General features: G+C 48.6%; 1 pseudogene; it reads left to right on the top strand.

Annotated features, from left to right (window-relative positions):
- The window catches only part of LOC139241225 (zinc finger protein 271-like), a 55,185-nt pseudogene that overhangs the window by 16,318 nt on the left and 22,117 nt on the right, over positions 1-16,750 (top strand).

Here is a 16,750-nt window from a genome sequence, read left to right as displayed (position 1 = left end):
CTCCCTCCTTTTTTAAAAAGTGGGGTTACATTGGCTACCCTCCACTCCATAGGAACTGATCCAGAGTCAATGGAATGTTGGAAAATGACTGTCAACGCATCCACTATTTCCAAGGCCTCCTCCTTAAGTACTCTGGGATGCAGTCCATCAGGCCCTGGGGATTTATCGGCCTTCAATCCCATCAATTTCCCCAACACAATTTCCCGGCTAATAAGGATTTCCCTCAGTTCCTCCTCCTTACTAGACCCCCCGACCCTTTTTATAACCGGAAGGTTGTTCGTGTCCTCCTTCGTGAATACCGAACCAAAGTACTTGTTCAATTGGTCCGCCATTTCTTTGTTCCCCGTTATGACTTCCCCTGATTCTGACTGCAGGGGACCTACATTTGTCTTTACTAACCTTTTTCTCTTTACATATCTATAGAAACTTTTGCAATCATTCTTAATGTTCCCTGCAAGCTTCTTCTCATACTCCATTTTCCCTGCCCTAATCAAACCCTTTGTCCTCCTCTGCTGAGTTCTAAATTTCTCCCAGTCCCCAGGTTCGCTGCTATTTCTGGCCAATTTGTATGCCACTTCCTTGGCTTTAATACTATCCCTGATTTCCCTTGATAGCCACCTTCCCTTTTTTATTTCTATGCCAGACAGGAATGTACAATTGTTGTAGTTCATCCATGCGGTCTCTAAATGTCTGCCATTGCCCATCCACAGTCAACCCCTTAAGTATCATTTGCCAATCCATCTCAGCCAATTCACGCCTCATACCTTCAAAGTTAGCCTTCTTTAAGTTCTGGACCATGGTCTCTGAATTAACAAGTGCAGTCACACTGGGGAGAAACCGTGTAAATGTGGGGATTGTGGGGAACGTTTCAACTACCCATCCCAGCTGGAAACACATCAGCGAGTTCACACTGGGGAGAGTCCGTTCACCCGCTCTGAGTGTGGGAAGGGATTCACTCAGTTATCCAACCTGCTGATACACCAGCGAGTTCACACTGGGGAGAGACCATTCACCTGCTCCGACTGTGGGAAGGGATTCACTCAGTTATCCAACCTGCTGATACACCAGCGAGTTCACACTGGGGAGAGGCCATTCAGCTGCTCCGACTGCGGGAAGGGATTCACTACATCATCTGACCTGCTGACACACCAGCGAGCTCTCACTGGGGAGAGGCCGTTCACCTGCTCCGACTGTGAGAAGGGATTCACTTCATCATACCACCTGCTGACACATCAGCGAGTTCACACTGGGTAGGGCCGTTCACCTTCTCCGACTGTGGGAAGGGATTCATTACATCATACCACCTGCTGACACACCAGCGAGTTCACACTGGGGAGAGGCCGTTCACCTGCTCCGACTGTGGGAAGGGATTCATTCAGTTATCCCACCTTCTGACACACCAGCGAGTTCACAATTGGGAGAGACCATTCACCTGCTCCGACTGTGGGAAGGGATTCAATACATCATCCAACCTGCTGACACACCAGCGAGTTCATAATGAGGAGAGACCTTGTAAATGTTCTGACTGTGAGAAGAGTTTTAAAAGCAAAGAGCAACTGATGACACACCAGCGAGTTCGCACCGGGGAGAGGCCGTTCACCTGCTCCGACTGTGGGAAGGGATACATTCTATCACCCCACCTGCTGACAAACCAGCGAGTTCACACTGGGGAGAGACCGTTCATCTGCTCTGACTGTGGGAAGGAATTCACTTCATCATCCAGCCTGCTGACACACCAGCGAGTTCACACCGGGGGGAGGCCGTTCACCTGCTCCGACTGTGGGAAGGGATTCACTCAGTTATCCCACCGGCTGACACACCAGCAAGTTCACAGTGGAGAGAGACCGTTCACCTGCTCTGACTGAGGGAAGGGATTCACTGCATCATCCAGCCTGCTGAGACACCAGCGAGTTCATAATGAGTGGAGACCTTGTAAATGTTCTGACTGTGAGAAGAGTTTTAAAAGCAAAGAGCAACTGATGAGACACCAGCGAGTTCACACTGGGGAGAGGCCATTCAGCTGCTCTGAATGTGGGAAGGGATACATTACCTCAACCATCCTGCTAACGCACCAGCGAGTTCACAGTGGGGAGAGGCCATTCACCTGCTCTGAGTGTGGGAAGGGATACATTACCTCAACCAACCTGCTAACACACCAGCGAGTTCACAGTGGGGAGAGGCCATTCACCTGCTCTGAATGTGGGAAGGGATACATTACCTCAACCAACCTGCTAACACACCAGCGAGTTCACAGTGGGGAGAGGCCATTCACCTGCTCTGAGTGTGACAAGGGATTCTCTCAGTCAGGCAACCTGCTGAGACATCAGCGAGTTCACAAGTGACCGCAGGGGTTGGATTCTGCTGTTATTCACTTTCCGGACTGAATCGTGTTTATTCTGACAGTTGGGGTTTATAAATCCTGTAACGCTGATGTTAATAACTCCTGAAATCGACTGGAGTTTAATATTTGGGATATAGACACATAAATTAATTTTGCTTTCAACACATTGCTGTGGATTTTTGTCTTTCTCACCTGAGTGTTTAGCATCACCTGACTGGAGCTGAGAAAGGAAATTCTGTGGGGAGGATCTTACGGGGGGATCAGAATTTCAGCCTGGACACTGACCTTCAGGGCCACACTTAGATCTCATTCTTCTGAACTCCAATATGTTTAATCCAACCTCCTCAACCTACTCAACCATAAGTCAAACCGCTCAACTCGGGAATCAACTCTGGAATCTGCAGCAGACATGAGCAAGGACTTGAGGCTTATTAAAAAAGACACATATTTCATTATAGACAAGGTTGCGCTCGGAGAAATGTTCAGCTAGAATATAAGAAAAAGGAGCCGGAGTAGGCCATTTGGCCCCTCGGGCCTGCTCCACTATTCAATAAGATCATGGCTGATCTGATCATGGACTCCGTTCCACTTCCCTGCCCTCTCCCCATAATCCTTTACTCACTTATCGCTCAAAAATCTGTCTATTTCCACCTTAAATATATTCAAAGACCCAGCCTCCACAGCTCTCCTGGGCAGAGAATTCCACAGATTTACAACCCTCAGAGAAGAAATTTCTCGTCTCAGTTTTAATTGGGTGGCCCCTTATTCTAAGACTATATCCCCTAGCTTTAGTTTCCCGTGTAAGTGGAAATATCCTCTCTGCATCCACCGATCAAGCCCCCTCATTATCTTATATTTTGATAAAATCACATCTCATTCTTCTGAACTCCAATGTGTTTAGGCCCAACCGACTCAAGCTATCTTCATAATTCAACCACCTCATCTCCGGAATCAACCGAGTGAACCTTCTCTGAACTGCCTCCAATGCAGATATATCCTTCCTTAAATACGGAGACCAAAATACAGAGTCCATTTCAGGCAAAATGCAAATCAAACCAGCAGCACACTGGCAGCTTAACAGTGTGTCATTGGCCTACAGGCTTTCCTTAAATATATTTGCTGAGTGGATATAAACTTAAATCAGGTTTACAGGCGTGATGCTCTATTCACATACTGAAGGTAGAAGAGATGCTGTGGGGCACATGCTAAGTCCAGTAGCTGAAAGTGAATAACAGACTGGGTTTTGTGTTTAGTGATCCCAGGCGTATTACCAATACCAGAAAAATCGAAGCCCATGGAATAACGGGGACAGTGGCAGCATGGATATGATAGTGGCTAACTGACACAAACAGAGTAGTGTTGAACGGTTGTTTTTCAGACTGGAGGAAGTGGTGTTCCCCAGGGGTCGGTATTGGGGCCATTGCTTTTTTTGATCTATATTAATGACCTGGACTTGGGTGTACAGGGCACAATTTCCAAATCTACAGCTCACAAAAAACTTGGAAGTACAGTGAACAGTGAGGAGGTAGTGATAGACTTCAGAAAGACATAGACAGGCTGGTGGAATGGGCAAACGTGGCAGATTAAACTTAACGTAGAAAAGTTTAAAAGTGATACATTTTGGTCGGAAGAAAGAGGAGAGGAAATATAAACTAAAGGGTATAATTGTAAAGAGGGGCGTGAACAGAGAGACCCAGGAGTATATGTGCACCAATCACTGAAGGTGACAGCACAGGTTGAGAAAGTGGTTACAAAGTCTTATGGGACCCTAGGCTTCATGAATAGAGGTATAGAGTACAGAAGTGTGGATATTATGTTGAACCCACATAAAACTCTGGTTCGGCCTCAACTGGAGTATTGTGTGCAGTTCTGGGTCATCATCATCATAGGCAGTACCTCGGATTGAGGACGACTTGCTTCCACTCTAAAAATGAGCCCTGAGGTGGCTGAACAGCCATAGTCCCTGTCACAGGTGGGACAGATAGCCGTTGAGGGAAGGGGTGCGTAGGACAGCTTTGCCGCATGTTCTTTCTGATGCCTGCGGTTGATTTCTGCATACCCTTGGCGATGACTCTCGAGGTGCTCAACGCCCTCCCGGATGCTCTTCCTCCACTTAGGGCGGTCTTTAGCCAGGGACTCCCAGGTGTCAGTGGGGATGTTGCACTTTATCAGGGAGGCTTTGAGATTGTCCTTCTACGTTTCCTCTGCCCACCTTTGGCTCGTTTGCTATCAAGAAGTTCTGAGTAGAGTGCTTGCTTTGGGAGTCTCATGTCTGGCTTGCGAAAAATGTGGCCTGCCCAGCGGAGCTGATCAAATGTGGTCCGTGCTTCTATGCTGGGGATGTTGGCCTGGCCGACGGCGCCAACGTTGGTACATCTGTCCTCCCTGGGAATTTGTAGGATCTTGCAGAGACATCATTGGAGGTATTTCTCCAGCAACTTGAAGTGTCTACTGTATATAGTCCATGTCTCTGAGAGTGGGTATTACTACAGCCCTGTAGACAATGAGCTTGCCGATAGCTTTGAGGGCGTGATCTTCAAACACTTTTTTCCTCAAGAGGCCGGAGGCTGCACTGGACGCGGTGTTGAATCTTGTCATCAATGTCTGCTCTTGTTGATAAGAGGTTCCCGAGGTATGGAAAATGGTCCACGTTGTCCAGGGCCGCGCCATGGATTTTTATGACTGCGGGGTGGGGGGTGGGTGGAGTGGGGAGTGCTATTTGGCGAGGACAGGCTGGTGGAGGACCTCGGACTGACAGATGTTTAGTGTAAAGCCCATGCTTTGGTACGCCTCAGTAAATACGTCGACTATGACTTGAAGTTCAGCCTCTGTATGTTCGCAGACACAGGTATTGTCCGCGTACGGTAGCTCAACGACAGAGATTGTGGTGGTCTTGGACCTGGCCTGGAACGACGAAGGTTGAACAGGTTGCCACTGGTTCTGTAATTTAGTTCCACTCCAGCAGGGAGCTTGTTGACTGAGCTGGAGCAATTCTGGCTTCCGCGTTTTAGTAAGCACGCCTTTTGAGAGTGTGCAGAAAAGTTTTACAAGAATGATTCCAGGGATGAGAGACTTTAGTTACGTGGATAGTCTGGAGAAGTTTGTTTTGTTCTCAGAACAGAGAAGATTGAGAGGAGATTTGACAGAGGTGTTCAAAATCATGCGGGGTCTGGACAGAGAAACTGGAGTGGGATTAGTAGAAGCTCTTGCAGATAGCCGGCATGGGCTCGACGGGCCAAATGGCTTCCTTCCATGTTGTAACCAGTCTCTAATTCTATGATGATGAAAAATGTGTTGCCCTGGATGCTCCATCTCCCGGGCACTGGGACCCAGTTGGGAACAGAGAATCTGAAGCCCCGCCCACTCTCTGTTCCTGAACCAAGATGGTCGCGCATGCACCCTGATCCCTCCATGTGCAAGAAGGAGGCCCATGACCCTGCTCCCCCGGGCCTGTCACCACGGGGCCTGTGGGCTCTAATTCAGAGCCTGAGATTTATTCTGTATCTAAGCCGTGCTGTACCTGCCCTGGGATTCTTTGATGAGATAGTATCGAGGGAGCTTTACTCTGAATCTAATCAGTGCTGTGCCTGCTCTGGTCGTGTTCGATGGGACAGTGTAGATGAAGCGTTTTAATACATACGAAAAATGACGGACAGGTAAAGACCATCTGGTCCATCAAGCCTGTCCCACACAATTGCGATATATCACAGCGAATACACTCCACTCCACCCGAATCCATGTGATCAACTGGGAGAGGCAAAAAAACAGATTTTAAAAAAACCTAGGACAATTTGGGAAAATAAAATCTGGGTAATTCCTCACCAACCCATCGAAGCGATGGAAACTAGTCCAGGCGATCACTCTGGCCATTAAACTCCCTGCAGTACCTACCTTCTGTCAGTGTTAATCTCCGCCATAGGCAGAAACAAATCCAGCTTTTACTTGAAGGAATTCAGTGAGTCTGTATCCACCACGTGAGAGGGCAGCTTGTTCCAGAGGTCTACTGTTCTCTGGGAAAAGAACCACCTCCTGATGTGTAACCTAGATCTAGCCTTGTACAACTGAAATTTGTGTCCCCTGGTGCTGCCTAACAAATTTAATTGAAATAAACGGTCAGCTGGAACACTCTCTTTCTCTTTCATTCTCTTATAAACTGCAATCATATCGCCCTAAGTCTACGCTGCCCTCAGGTAAAGAGTCCCAACTCCTTTAACCTATCTTGATAATTAAGAAGCTTTAGACTTGGAATTAGTCGAGTGACACTTTCCAGAACCTCAATATCACCCACCATGTGAGGAGACCAAAACTGGACACAGAATTCCAAGTGTGGCCTGTCTAAGGTCTTGTATAAGGACAAAACAGTACGCCTCGTCTTATACTCAATTGTCCTATGGATACACGCCAACACCCTATTTGCTGTAACTGTCGCTATACCGCATTGCTCGTGAACCTTTAAGGATGTATTCACTAGAATGTCTAAATCTCTTTATATCTCCACCATATTTAATGCCTTTCACTGGAGGGTGTATGAATGTTGAGCATTTGCCCTGCCCACATACATAACACTGAACTTATCTAAGTTATACATCATTTTCCAGTCATGAGGCCAGTGTCCCAACACTTTAAGATCTGCCTGAATCAGACAATCCACTTCTACAGTTCGATCACTCGCACAGATCTTGGTATCATTTCAAAATTGTGGCCCGACACCAAAATCCAGATCATTAATAAAAATAGTAAAAAGCAACAGTCCCAGTACTGATCCCTGCAGGACACCACTGGTGACCGGTCTCCAAACAGATCCAAATCCATTTATAATTGCTCTTTAACTGGATGCTGCAGCCAGTTCTGTATCCAGCTCAACATATTTCACAAATACCAGAGGCTCCGATCTTATAGAGAAGCCTCTTGTGTGGTACCTTGTCAAAAGGTTTTTAGAAAGCTAAGCAACAATGTCTACTGGGCTTCGCTCATCCAACAACTTTGTAACTTCTTCAAAAAATACAATTAGAGTTGTGACACATGAACTCTTTATGAAGCCATGTTGGCTTTACCTAATATGTCCCTCGCTATCCAAGTATTCATATATTGCATCCCTTAAGATTCTTTCCAGCCTCTTACCTATTACTGTTATTAAACTGATGGGCCTATAGTTACCGAGGGCTGCCTTGTCATGTTGTTTTAAAAATGGGGACGACTTTAGCCTCCTTCCTATCTGTAGGAACCATTCCAGAGTGCAGTGAGCTATTAGACATACATGCCAGGGGCTCACACAGCACATGTCCCATCTCCCGGAGGGGCTCACACAGCACATGTCCCATCTGCCGGAGGACACTCACATAGCACATGTCCCATCTCCCGGAGGATACTCACACAGCACATGTCCCATCTACCGGAGGACCCTCACACAGCACATGTCCCATTTCCCGGAGGGGCTCACACAGCACATTTCCATCTGCCGGAGGACCCTCACACAGCACATGTCCCATCTACCGGAGGACCCTCACACAGCACATGTCCCATTTCTCGGAGGACCCTCACACAGCACATGTCCCATCTGCCGGAGGACCCTCACACAGCACATATCCCATCTCCCGGAGGGGCTCACACAGCACATGTCCCATCTCCCGGAGGGGTTCGCACAGCACATGTCCCATCTCCCAGAGGATCTCGCACACAGCACATGTCCCATCTCCTGGAGGACCCTCACACAGCACATGTCCCATCTCCTGAATGACCCTCACACAGCACATGTCCCATCTCCCGGAGGACCCACACACAGCAAATGTCCCATCTCCCGGAGGGGCTCACACAACACATGTCCCATCTCCTGGAGGACCCTCAAACAGCACATGTCCCATCTCCTGGATGACCCTCACACAGCACATGTCCCATCTCCCAGAGGACCCTCACACAGCACATGTCCCATCTCCCGGAGGACCCTCACACAGCATATTCCCATCTCCCGGAGGACCCACACATAGCACATTTCCCATCTCCCGGAGGACCCTCACACAGCACATGTCCCATCTCCCGGAGGACCCTCACACAACACATGTCCCATCTCCCGGAGGACCCTCACACAGCAAATGTCCCATCTCCCGCAGGGGCTCACACAGCACATGTCCCATCTCCCAGAGGACCCTCACACAGCACATGTCCCATCTCCCGGAGGGAATCACACAGCACATGTCCCATCTCCCGGAGGACCCTCACACAGCACATGTCCCATCTCCCGGAGGACCTTCACTCAGCACATGTCCCATCTCCCGGAGGACCCTCACACAGCACATATCCCATCTCCCGGAGGACCCTCACACAGTACATGTCCCATCTCCCGGAGGACCTTCACACAGCACATGTCCCATCTCCCGGAGGGGCTCACACAGCACATGTCCCATCTCCCAGAGGACCCTCACACAGCACATGTCCCATCTCCCGGAGGGACTCACACAGCACATGTCCCATCTCCCGGAGGACCCTTACGCAACACATGTCCCATCTCCCGGAGGACCCTCACACAGCACATGTCCCATCTCCCGGAGGACCCTCACACAGCACATGTCCCATCTCCCGGAGGACCCTCACACAGCACATGTCCCATCTCCCGGAGGACCCTCACACAGCACATGTCCCATCTCCTGGAGGACCCTCACACAGCACATGTTCCATCTCCCGGAGGACCCTCACAAAGCACATGTCCCATCTCCCGGAGGGGCTCACACAGCACATGTCCCATCTCCCGGAGGACCCTCACACAGCACATGTCCCATCTCACAGAGGACCCTCACACAGCACATGTCCCATCTCCCGGAGGGGTTCGCACAGCACATGTCCCATCTCCCAGAGGATCTCGCACACAGCACATGTCCCATCTCCTGGAGGACCCTCACACAGCACATGTCCCATCTCCTGGATGACCCTCACACAGCACATGTCCCATCTCCCGGAGGACCCACACACAGCAAATGTCCCATCTCCCGGAGGGGCTCACACAGCACATGTCCCATCTCCTGGAGGACCCTCACACAGCACATGTCCCATCTCCTGGATGACCCTCACACAGCACATGTCCCATCTCCCAGAGGACCCTCACACAGCACATGTCCCATCTCCCGGAGGACCCTCACACAACACATGTCCCATCTCCCGGAGGACCCTCACACAGCACATGTCCCATCTCCTGCAGGGCCTCACACAGCACATGTCCCATCTCCCAGAGGACCCTCACACAGCACATGTCCCATCTCCCGGAGGGAATCACACAGCACATGTCCCATCTCCTGGAGGACCCTCACACAGCACATGTCCCATCTCCCGGAGGACCCTCACACAGCACATGTCCCATCTGCCGGAGGACCCTCACACAGCACATGTCCCATCTCCCGGAGGGGCTCACACAGAACATGTCCCATCTCCCGGAGGGGTTCGCACAGCACATGTCCCATCTCCCAGAGGATCTCGCACACAGCACATGTCCCATCTCCTGGAGGACCCTCACACAGCACATGTCCCACCTCCCGGAGGACTCACACACAGCAAATGTCCCATCTCCCGGAGGGGCTCACACAGCACATGTCCCATCTCCTGGAGGACCCTCAAACAGCACATGTCCCATCTCCTGGATGACCCTCACACAGCACATGTCCCATCTCCCAGAGGACCCTCACACAGCACATGTCCCATCTCCCGGAGGACCCTCACACAGCATATTCCCATCTCCCGGAGGACCCACACACAGCACATTTCCCATCTCCCGGAGGACCCTCACACAGCACATGTCCCATCTCCCGGAGGACCCTCACACAACACATGTCCCATCTCCCGGAGGACCCTCACACAGCAAATGTCCCATCTCCCGCAGGGGCTCACACAGCACATGTCCCATCTCCCAGAGGACCCTCACACAGCACATGTCCCATCTCCCGGAGGGAATCACACAGCACATGTCCCATCTCCCGGAGGACCCTCACACAGCACATGTCCCATCTCCCGGAGGACCTTCACTCAGCACATGTCCCATCTCCCGGAGGACCCTCACACAGCACATATCCCATCTCCCGGAGGACCCTCACACAGTACATGTCCCATCTCCCGGAGGACCTTCACACAGCACATGTCCCATCTCCCGGAGGGGCTCACACAGCACATGTCCCATCTCCCAGAGGACCCTCACACAGCACATGTCCCATCTCCCGGAGGGACTCACACAGCACATGTCCCATCTCCCGGAGGACCCTTACGCAACACATGTCCCATCTCCCGGAGGACCCTCACACAGCACATGTCCCATCTCCCGGAGGACCCTCACACAGCACATGTCCCATCTCCCGGAGGACCCTCACACAGCACATGTCCCATCTCCCGGAGGACCCTCACACAGCACATGTCCCATCTCCTGGAGGACCCTCACACAGCACATGTTCCATCTCCCGGAGGACCCTCACAAAGCACATGTCCCATCTCCCGGAGGGGCTCACACAGCACATGTCCCATCTCCCGGAGGACCCTCACACAGCACATGTCCCATCTCACAGAGGACCCTCACACAGCACATGTCCCATCTCCCGGAGGACTCTCACACAGCACATGTCCCATCTCCCGGAGGACCCTCGGATGGCTGCTCTATATATTTTTAAGTTCTTTATTTTTTATAAAACAATATTCTTATCTATGTTAATGTTACTGAGAAAAACTAGGGTTATTAAATTCTAATATTTGAGCATGATCTTCAAGGGGGAAGACTGATGCAAGGTACTCACTAATATTTCCGCCATACTCAGTTAGTACTTTGTAACCTGTCCTTGAACACCCTTCAGTGGTCCAATACAGTCCTTAATAGTTCCCTGACTCTTTACATAAATAAAACAGGCTCTTCCCATGACTGCCACAGTTGCCTACAATTCTTTTTTCAAAACAACCTTTTTGCTGATCGAATTGCAGCTTCCGTTTTCTTTAGTTCTTTGTATTCAACGCTATTTATTTGAGTGTTAAATTTATTTAATTTTTAGTGACATTTCTGTTTACATGTTATTTGTCTTTGTACAGAGCCAGTCAGCCACCTTGGCCTTTTCTTACCACATTTGCACCTTTAGATTTTGGCTACGTTTGTTTTCCACATTTTAATTCTGAAATACGTTCCATTTATATTCAACATCCGTCACATCACCACCGAGTAGGGTTGGCCAATTTACTTGTTGCAAGTCCTCTGCCATTTTGGAGAACCGAGCCCTTCTGAAATGCGGTGCGAGTTGCAGGTTCTCAGTCACTTTGGTTCCCCCGGCCAATTGGGACCCTACAATGTGATCACTGTTGCCCAGATGTTCCTACGCACGGAGACCTGATAGGAGGTCAGGCTCACTACGAATCACCACATCCAATATATAATTTTCCCAAGTTACGTCATTAGCATGTTGAGTCAGGAAACATTCCTGTATATTTTTAATAAATAAGAACAGAAGAACATAAGAAATAGGAGCAGGAGCAGGCCATAAGGCCTCTTGAGCCTGCTCCGCCGTTCAATAAGATCATGGCTGATCCGATCATGGACTCAGCTACACTTCTCTGCCTGCTCCCCATAACCCCTTATCCCCTTATCATTTAAATAAATTTAACACAGAAATATACAGTTTCTTAATGTCCCAACTTCCACAGCTCTCTAAGGCAACGAATTCCACAGATTCACAACCGTTTGAGAGCAGAAATTTCTCGTCATCTCAGTTCTAAATGGGCGGCCCCTTATTCTAAGATCAAGCCATCTAGTTATAGTCTCCCCCATCAGTGGAAACATCATCTCTGCATCCACTTTGTCAAGCCCTGTCATAATCTTATATGTTTCTATAAGATCATCTCTCATTCATAGAAACATAGAAAATCGGTGCAGGAGTAGGGCTTCGGCCCTTCGAGCCTGCACCACCATTCAATAAAATCATGGCTGATCACTCCCTCAGTACCCCTTTCCTGCTTTCTCTCCATACCCCTTGATCCCCTTAGCCGTAAGGGCCATATCTAACTCCCTCCTGAATATATCCAATGAACTGGCATCAACAACTGTCTGTGGCAGGGAATTCCACAGGTTGCAACTCACTGAGTGAATAGGTTTCTCCTCATCTCAGTCCAAAATGGCCTACCCCTTATCCTAAGACTGTGTCCCCTGGTTCTGGACTTCCTCAACATCGGGAAAAATCTATCCGCATCTATCCTGTCCTGTCAGAATCTTTTATGTTTCTATGAGATCCCCTCTCATCCTTCTAAATTCCAATGTATAAAGGCCCAGGTGATCCATTCTCTCCTCATATGTCAGTCCTGCCATCCCGGCAATCAGTCTGGTGAAGCTTCGTTGCACTCCCACAATAGCAAGAACACCCTTCCTCAGATTAGGAGACCAAAGCCGAACACAATATTCCAGGTGAGACCTCACCAAGGGCCTGTATAACTGCAGTAAGACCTCCCTGCTCCTATACTCAAATCCCCTAGCTATGAAGGCCAACATACCATTTGCCGTCTTCACCGCCTGCTGTAGCTGCATGCCAACTTTCAATGACTGATGAACCATGACACCCAGGTCTCGTTGCACCTCCCCTTTTCCTAATCTGCCACCATTCAAATAATATTCTGTCTTCACGTTTTTGCCCCCAAAGTGGATAACCTCACATTTATCCACATTATACTGCATCTGCCATGCATTTGCCCACTCACCTAACCTGTCCAAGTAAACCTGCAGTTTTTTAGCGTCCCCCTCACAGCTCACACTGCCACCCACTTTAGTGTCGTCTGCAAACTTGGAGATATTACACTCAATTCCTTCATCCAAATCATTGATGTATGTTGTAAAGAGCTGGGGTCCCAGCACTGAGCCCTGCAGCACTGCACAAGTTACTGCCTGCCATTTAGAAAAGGACCCATTTATGCCGACTCTCTGCTTCCTGTCTGCCAACCAGTTCTCTATCCACGTCAGTATATTACCCCCAATACCATGTGCTTTAATTTTGCACACCAATCTCTTGTGTGGGACCTTGTCAAAAGCCTTTTGAAAGTCCAAATACATGACTTCCACTGATTCTCCCTTGTCCACTCTACTAGTTACATCCTCAACAAATTGCAGAAGATTTGTCAAGCATGATTTCCCCTTCATAAATCCATGCTGACTTGGACTGATCCTGTCACTGCTTTCCACATGCGCTGCTATTTCATCTTTAATAATTGGTTCCAACAATTTCCCCACTACTGATGTCAGGCTAACCAGTCTATAATTAACCGCTTTCCCTCTCCCTCCCTTTTTAAAAAGTGGTGTTACATTAGCTACCCTCCAGTCCATAGGAACTGATCCAGAGTCGATAGACTGTTGGAAAATGATCACCAATGAATCTACTATTTCTACGGCCACTTCCTTACACTCTGTGTTGCAGACTATCAGGCCCCGGGAATTTATCGGACTTCAATCCCATCAATTTCCCGAACACAATGTCCAACCTAATATGGATATCCTTCAGTTCCTCCTTCTCACTAGGCACTCTGTCCCCTAGTACTTCCAGAAGGTTATTTGTGTCTTCCTTTTTGAAGACAGAACCGAAGTATTTGTTCAATTGGTTTGCCATTTCTTTGTTCCTCATTATAAATTCACCTGAATCCGATTGCAAGGGACCTACGTTTGTCTTCACTAATCTTTTTCTCTTCACATATCTATATAAGCTTTTGCAGTCAGTTTTTATGTTCCCGGCAAGATTCTTCTCATACTCAATTTCCCCCTCCTTAATTATATCCTTTGTCCTCCTCTGCTGAATTTCTCCCAGTCCTCAGGTTTGCTGCTTTTTCTGGCCAATTTATAAGCCGCTTTCTTGGATTTAACACTATCCTTAATTTCCTTTGTTAGCCACGGTTGAGCCATCTTCCCAGTTTTATTTTAACTCCAGACAGGGATGTACAATTGCTGAAGTTCATCCAGTGATCTTTCAATGTTTGTCATTGCCTATCCACCGTCAACCCTTTAAGTATCATTTGCCAGTCTATTCGAGCCAATTCACACATCAAACCATCAAAGTTACCTTTCCTTAAGTTCAGGACCTTAGTTTCTGAAATAAGTGTGTCACTCTCCATCATAATAAAGAATTCTACCATGTTATGGTCACTCATCCCCAAGGGGCCTCGCCCAACAAGATTGCTAATTCGTCCCTTCTCATTACATATCACTCAGTCTAGGATGGTCAGCTCCCTAGTTGGTTCCTCGATATATTGGTCGAGAAAACTATCCCTAATACACTCCAGGAAATCCTCCTCCACCGCATTGCTACCAGTTTGTTAGCCCAATCTATATGTAGATTCATGTCGCTCATGATAACTGCTGTACCTTTATTGCATGCATCCCTAATTTCTTGTTTGATGCTGTCCCCAACCTCACTGCTATTGTTTGGCGGTCTGTACAGAACTCCCATCTAGCGTTTTCTGCCTTTTGGTATTCCGTAGCTCCGCCCATACCGATTCCACATCATCGAAGCAAATGTCCTTTCTTTCTATTGCATTAATTTCCTCTTTAACTAACAATGCCACCCTGCCTCCTTTTCCTTTCTGTCTACCATTCCTAAATGTTAATACCCCTGGATGCTGAGTTCCCAGCCTTGGTCAACTTGGAGCCATGTCTCCGTGATGCCAATTACATCATACCAGTTAATTGCTATCTGCCCAGTTAATTCGTCCACCTTATTCCGAATACTCCTCGCATTGAGGCACAGAGCCTTCAGGCTTGTCTTTCTTACACACTTTGCCCCACTTAAAATTTGGCTGCAATGTGACCCTTTTTGCCTTGGGTTTCTCTGCCCTCCACTTTTACTTTTCTTCTTTCTATCTATCTTTTGCTTCTGCCCCCATTCTACTTCTCTCTGTCTCCCTGCATAGGTTCCCATCCCCCTGCCATATTAGTTTAACTCCTCCCCAACAGCACGAGCAAACACTTCCCCGATGACATTGGTTCCAGTCAAGCCCAGGTGCAAACCGTCCAGTTTGTCGTGGTCCCACCTCCTCCAGAACCGGTTCCAATGTCCCAGGAATTTGAATCCCTCCCTTTTGTACCACTCCTCAAGCCACGTATTCATCTGAGCTATCCTGAGATACCTACACTGACTAGAACGTGGCACTGGTAGCAATCCTGAGATGACTACTTTTGAGGGAGCATTATTCTGTATTTAATCCATGTTGTACCTGTACTGGGAGTGTTTGATGGGACAGTGTAGAGGGAGCTTTATTCTGTATCTAACCCGTGCTGTACCTGCCTGTGAGTGTTTGATGGGACAGTGTAGAGGGAGCAGTATTCTGTATCTAACACGTGCTGTACCTGCCTTGGGAATGTTTGTGGGACAATGTAGAGGGAGCTTTACTCTGTATCCAACCCATGCTGTATTTGCCCCTGGGAGTGTTTAGTGGGACAGTGCAGAAGGAGCTTTCCTCCATATCCAACGCGTGATGGACCTGCCTGAGTCTTTGATGGGGCAGTATAGAGGGTGCTTTACTCTGCATCTAACCCAGTCAGCAACTACCCTGGGGTTGTTTGGTTTGACAGCATTGAGTGAGCTTTACCATATATCTAACCCATGCTGTACCTGCCTGGGAGTGTTTGATGGGACAGTGTAGAGGGAGCTTTACTCTGTATCTAACCCGTGCTGTACCTGCTCTGGGAGTGTTTGATGGGACAGTGTAGAGGGAGCTTTACTCTGTTTCTTACCCGTGCTGTAGCTGCTCTGGAAGTGTTTGATGAGACAGTGTAGAGGGAGTTTTACTCCGTATATAACCCGTGCTGTAGCTGCTCTGGGAGTGTTTGATGGGACAGTGTAGAGGGAGCTTTACTCTGTATCTAACCCGTGCTGTACCTGCTCTGGGAGTGTTTGATGGGACAGTGTAGAGGGAGTTTTACTCTGTATATAACCCGTGCTGTAACTGCCCTGGAAGTGGTGATGTGAACCTAGCTGTGTCCATTCTCATTCTTGTTGAAGATGTTGGATCTTCTCCCCTGTTTGGACCTTCAGCCATGGCGATGACAGGCGTTCCCAGGTTCTGATGCTCTGTAATAAATATATTAATAGGAGGGTTAGAGGGAAATATTAAAATGGGAAGGAGGACATTGCCTTGTTAAACATGATACCCAGTCCCTTCTCCCGCACCAGTACAACAGCGGTTAGCTCTGGGATCGAGCATTTCCCAAGTGTTACGATGAACTTTCCACATCACGTGTGACACAGACAGCTGCCCAGTAAATCCAGTGAGTCCCACTGATCTCCACAACCCAGTTCCAGACGGGCTCCCGTTGGCCGAGACTCCGCACTGTGAGCGACCATTGGTGAGATTTAATCACAGTGCAGGCCCAAACCATTATTCCCAAGGTAGGGAATATTCAGCAGGGAAATGTGGAGCGGGTGATCA

The sequence above is a fragment of the Pristiophorus japonicus genome, assembly GCF_044704955.1.
Source record: "Pristiophorus japonicus isolate sPriJap1 chromosome 24 unlocalized genomic scaffold, sPriJap1.hap1 SUPER_24_unloc_2, whole genome shotgun sequence".
In the NCBI taxonomy this organism is placed as follows: Eukaryota; Metazoa; Chordata; class Chondrichthyes; family Pristiophoridae; genus Pristiophorus; species Pristiophorus japonicus.
This window is presented reverse-complemented; position numbering and strand designations above follow the sequence as displayed.